Here is a 6,000-nt window from a genome sequence, read left to right as displayed (position 1 = left end):
TGATTGTTGCGCCCGCGATGGGCCAGCTCCCTGCCATCTCCAGAAAATGCTTCATAGCCCAGGTACCCCTTGTCCGCGCCCGCGTGTGAGGCCCGCGCCCGCGGCTTCTTGCAGCAGCGCGCCCTCTCCTTTGCAACATCTCTTCTTCCTTTGACAAACTACCTTCGCAACTCCAACTCCGTCTAGCAATCCAAAATTCGCCCACGAGTGCTAGGAGCTATCAAAACACACGAATAGAAGGTAAAAAGTAGAAGAAAAGATAAAAGAGAAGGAAAAACACGAGAGGGAGCTAAACTAACTAAAATAGAGGTAAAAACGGTAAGAAGAGGTACAAACAAGTGACAAATCAGGGGAATTCTCTAGTGAAAGAGGTTGAAATGGTGGCATAAATGCCACTCATCAAAATCCCCCACACTTGCCTCTTACTTGTCCTCAAGCAAAACCAACAAAAGAAAGACAAAACAAACATTATAAAGACAAACACAACATGGCAAGGCTTAGAAAAGCAATATCAAATTTTAGGGTGGACAAATGCTTTATTCGGGCTCAACCATGATAAACAAACGTCAAAGAATACTAGCCCTTCTCAATTACTTAATGCAAGCACGCTTCAAGATGGCAATGGTTGCAAGAGTCAAGCCTAAGCTAAGCATAGAGAACTAGTGAGTCATTCTCCACCCTAGTCCCCTCTAGAACGGTTCGCGTTCTCCCCACTAGCTTCAAATCATCCCCCTAGATGGCTCCTCATGATTACACGAAGGAACCGGAAAAAGAAATTCATTTTGAGGAGGTAAAAGATCATCCCGACATCTAAACTATGCATGCTCTCTCCATAGGGTTGAAAACCATCTCCCTCCACCGATTATTGACCACGGACCCCTAAAGTCTAAGGGTCTTCACTAGGGTTGTAATGACTCGGCTCAAGGTAGAGTTAGGGAGATCATTTGAAATAGTGGTGGCAAGTCCTAAGTGAAGCAAGAGAATGGCCAACTCTCATAAACAAAACTCAAAAAATGACCACAACTCAAACGAACATCCATCATTTCGATTTCAACACATTACCACCCTTATTAAAAAAATATATATATTTTTTTTTTTTCTTAGGGGACTTCATTTGATCCTCTTAGATTACATCACCCTTCTCAAGCTTTTCTTGCATGTTCATATACAAGCTTAAATTTCAAATCTTTGCTCCAAACCAATTCTCCACATAATTCGTGCTCATATTCACCACGCTCATTACATTGCCCTCACACGCCAAATGCTTCACTTACTAAAAGGGTTGGTAAACATAGGTCGTTAGGCTTGAATGCGGTTAAGACAAGAATGGAAAACATTAGGCTCAAATTGGCTGGCAAGTAGGTTGATGCAAAATGGAAAATCAAATTTGTAACTAAACAAAAGAGAATATAAACGAAAATGAGAAATGGTGCCCTTTTCCTCCCCTAAAAGTACTAGGTCACGATCTCGGGAGCTAGCAATCAACACAAGGATTAAGACACGCATAGTTGAGGATCATAAAAAGCCGCACAACAAATTGATGAAGGCTTGAACAAAATGAACCTCGCAAGGGAGGAGAAAGGTAAGCAAATGCTAACTAGAGGGCATCAAATCCACTACAGGGAGCACTCCATCTTACCACATTCCATGAACTAAGGGTTCAAACGCCTTAACAAGTTCTTACCCTTGCTACCTTAGCTAAGGTTCGTCTAATTCAACCAAAGGCCAATCTCAAAACGTGCATCTCATCATAAAGTTAAGAAAAGACAAGCATTCTGAGGCGCATCATCAAGGAGATATAGTCCAAATGTACAAGAAAATTCCGAAACACAACCATATCATCTTGCCATAATCATGTTTGTCACACAAAAGAAAATGAAAACAGAAGAAAAGAAGGAAGAAATCAAAGAGGTTCACACATGAGGCATATAAATCCAAATAAATCCCAATCGACATACAAATGATCGTTCGGTATCAACACCAACGATCCCAGATTCCTTGGAACCATATGCAAACAACCTTGAACCATTCAACTTTTTCCTAAACTAAATACACCACAAGAAAGAAAAGAGAAAGTAGAGGAAAAATCTCACCCATATGTCTCTTGAAGAAAAATAAAGCAACCTTACAATTAACCATGTCTCCATATGTTGCTTCCAATTTTCTTCTAAGCTACAAAAGAGAGAGAAAAACAAAACAAGCACTATAGAGAGAAAAATGTTAGAAAGAAAGAGAGAGAAAATCTATAAACTCAAATATTTGGGCAAAACCAACTGCCCAAAGACATCATCATCATCATCATATCATCATCATCATAAAAAATAGACATCATTAGCAACCAACAACAACAATGCTACCAAGAGCTTACCAACAACACCCAAACCTAAATCCCCTAAATGCTCCCATGAATCCTAGGTGCCTTCCCCCACACTTACCCAAAAACACTCCTTTTTGATTCAAACACCCCCCACACTAAATAAGAGCATCGTCCCCGATGCTTCACATGTAAATGGAATGAAAGGGAGGGACCACAAAGGGAGGGGGAAACAAAACAAACCGAGGGGGGGAAACTATTGGCCACTAGGGCCGACACCACCGTCATCCGCATTCCTACTATCATAGGAGAAACCCGAGGGGGGCCATGGGGATCCTAGCCTCCAGTATAACCGGGAGGCCACCCATAATGACCCTTGAAAAGGTCTAGTTAGGATGCGGAGAACTGGTCATATGGCTCGGGTTGGACTAGAGGCGAAGGGTGAGAGGGATCAACGTAGGGGTAGTTAGGGTCACCCCGATAATCACTCCCACCCGAAAGCCGGTAGTCATAATTACCGGACTCGTCGGGGAAATCAAGTCTTGGCACATTGGAGTCCGAGGGACCCTGCCAAAAAGGGTACGTAGGTTGGTTGTCACCCCCCCCCCCCCACGATGGCACGGGCCCTTATTGGGCCGGCACATAAGGGTAGTTTATCGGGGGAGTGACATCCCCTCTACATACGCTAGCATCGTATAAAGCATTGGTTTGGAAAAAATGGTGTTGTTGGGATGCAATCATACCTTGCATGCCGAGCTGCATGCTCTTCATTTGGGCCTGCATCGCCGCCATCTCTTGATGGTAGTCGGGTTGTTGATGTTGTTGTTGTTGTTGCCTTCCTTGTCTTTGTTGAAGTTGTTGTTGTTGTTATTGACTACGAGGGATCACCTCCACCTCGTTCTCATCCTCCTCATTACCATGACCTTCACCCATTTCCATCCTTGTAATCGAGAGGACACCCGAATCCTTCTTTACCCACCAAGGGTGATTAACCCCCTCCCTCGTGAAAGAAGTGAACTCCAGCTTGGGGAGAAAATAATGATGCTCGTGGGAGACTAACAAACTTCAAGTCCTTCCTCTATCCTCCGTATCTATGATGAATTTCATTGTCTTCAATTGCTCAAGATTGAGCCAGATATCACTTCCATCACTTTTCCCAATGGGAGTGCAAGAACCCAACTTATCCATGTGACCCAATTTCTCGGCCAACCGGGTGATCATCCCACCGAAATGTATCTCCCTTTTCCTTGTACCCGAGAGGACCCCTTCAATGCACTTAGTGAATAAGAAACCGAAATTCATTCTATGCACCAACTCTGGCTGTGTAACTAGCCACAATATTCGGATTTCCTCCGTTGTGATCTTTCCCAAGTCCTGTTTATTAAAGACCATGTACCCGAGCATTCGATGTAGAAGTCTGATGGCTGGGTGCATGATTTGACTGGTCAAGGAATACTTGGAGTTAAAGGTGTCCTGATCAATTGACAATAGGTCGTTTATCTACTATCCTAGATCAAATTTACAATTTTTATCTCCTAACTCAACTCTATCAATTTTACTTAAGATAGTGGCAAGCTAGGGTCGATTCCCAAGGAAACGGGGGTTGAGCACAATCAATACGATATCTAGGACAAGTTGCTAGTGACGAGAAAAAGGGGTATTATGGGTTGATGTTGAAGATTTCTATGATCAATCTAATTACCAAAAACGAGACCAAGTTAAACTAAAGAAGAAGGGATTGAACTAGGCACTCTAAATGAAAACAAAGGACAAGATTATAGCGATATCAATGGCAAAAAGCACTAGGGAGAGGGGGTTCCAATCATGACCAACAAGACACTAATGAAAACCAATAAGGAAATACACCAAGGAGTTCAAACTCTACTCAAAACAATTCATTCTCATGCAACTACTCAAAGCAAGTAGGTGATATCAATCAACCCTAAACTAGATCATTCTCATGCATCTAATCTAGGATTAAAACATTGGGGTTATAGGTGTACACTATAACTCCAAGCATATTTAAGCACAAATCATCAACTTAAGGTGGAATCCAATCAATAATCAATAGGAACTCGAATAAACATGATTTTCACCCCCTTCCCTAGCTAAAAATCTAAGCTAGAGAAAGGAAAATATCCATGACAACCAAGCTAAACAAGTATTCAATCCTAATGCAACCTAGCATGATTCTAAGCCAAAGAGAAATCACAGAAACTAATAAAGCATGGATATTTATGAGGAAAGCATGAGTAAAAACAATAAAACTAAGTATTAGAGAAATAAGAGAAAATATTACTATTATAAAAGTTGAAGGATTACCCAATCATCAAAGTTGTTGCAACAATCTAGAGGAAAGCTTGAATATTTGATTACAAGATTGAATCTTGAAGACAAATGTTTTCTCTCTCTAAAAGACATGGATTTTCTCTCTCTACAAATGTTTTTAATGCCAATAGAATAGTGAATGAATGAAAAACTCAAGCTAAAGACTATTTATAGCCTTATACTATAATGAGGAAAATGGGCAAGGGAGAGGGCTCTCTGAACGGGCTGCCGTGCCCTCTCCCAGCTGGGTAATAAGTTCGCCAGACCCAGATAGCCGCGCCCGCGGCCATTAACTCCGCGCCCGCGGGCCTCTTCGCCGCGCCCACGGCTCGCCATCTCCAAAAACTCGCGTTTGCTTAGGACATCCCTGTTCGCGCCCGCAACTAAAAAGCCCGCGCCCGCGGCCTTGCATATCAGCGCGCCCTCTCCCTTTTGGCATCTCCACTTCCTTGGCAAGCTTCCTTAGCATCTCCACTCCATCTAGCAATCCACAATTTGCCCACGAGTGCTAGGAGCTATTAAAACACACAAATAAAAGGTAAAAAGTAGAAGAAAAGATAAAAGTGAAGGGAAAAACACGAGAGGGAGCTAAAGTAACTAAAATAGAATAAAAAGTGCTAAGAAGAGGCATAAACAAGTGGCAAATCAGGGGAATTCTCTAATGAAAGAGGGTGAAACGGTGGCATAAATGCCACTCATCCAAATCCCCCACAATTGCCTCTTGCTTGTCCTCAAGAAAAACTAAGAAAAGAAAGATAAAACAAACACTACAAAGACAAACACAACATGGCAAGGCTTAGAAAAGCAACATTAAATTTCAAGGTGAACAAATGCTTCATTCGGACTCAACCATGATGAACAAACGTCAAAGAATACTAGTCCTTCTCAATTACATGATGCATGCACGCTTCAAGATGCTAATGGTTGCAAGAGTCAAGCCTAAGCTAAGCATAGAGAACTAGTGAGTCATTCTTCGCCCTAGTCCCGTCTAAAACGGTCCGCGTTCTCCCCACTAGTTTCAAATCGTCCCCCTAGAGGCTCCTCATGATTCCACGAAGGAACCGGAAAAATATTCATTTTAAGGAGGTAAAAGATCATCCCGACATCTCAACTAAGCATGCTCTCTCCATAGGGTTGAAAACCATCTCCCTCCCCCGGTTATTGACCATGCACCCCTAAAGTCTAAGGGTCTTCACTAGGGTTGTAATGACTCGGCTCCAAGTAGAGGTAGGGAGAACATTTGAAATAGTGGTGGTAAGTCCTAAGTGAAGCAAGAGAGTGACCAATTCTCATCGAAAAAACTCAAGAAACAACCACAACTTAAACGGTCAACCAACATTTCGATTTCATCGCATTAC

The sequence above is a fragment of the Chenopodium quinoa genome, unplaced genomic scaffold, assembly GCF_001683475.1.
Source record: "Chenopodium quinoa cultivar QQ74 unplaced genomic scaffold, ASM168347v1, whole genome shotgun sequence".
Taxonomy (NCBI): domain Eukaryota; kingdom Viridiplantae; phylum Streptophyta; class Magnoliopsida; order Caryophyllales; family Amaranthaceae; genus Chenopodium; species Chenopodium quinoa.
The sequence above is the reverse complement of the archived record's forward strand: the minus strand, read 5'-3'. Positions refer to the sequence as shown.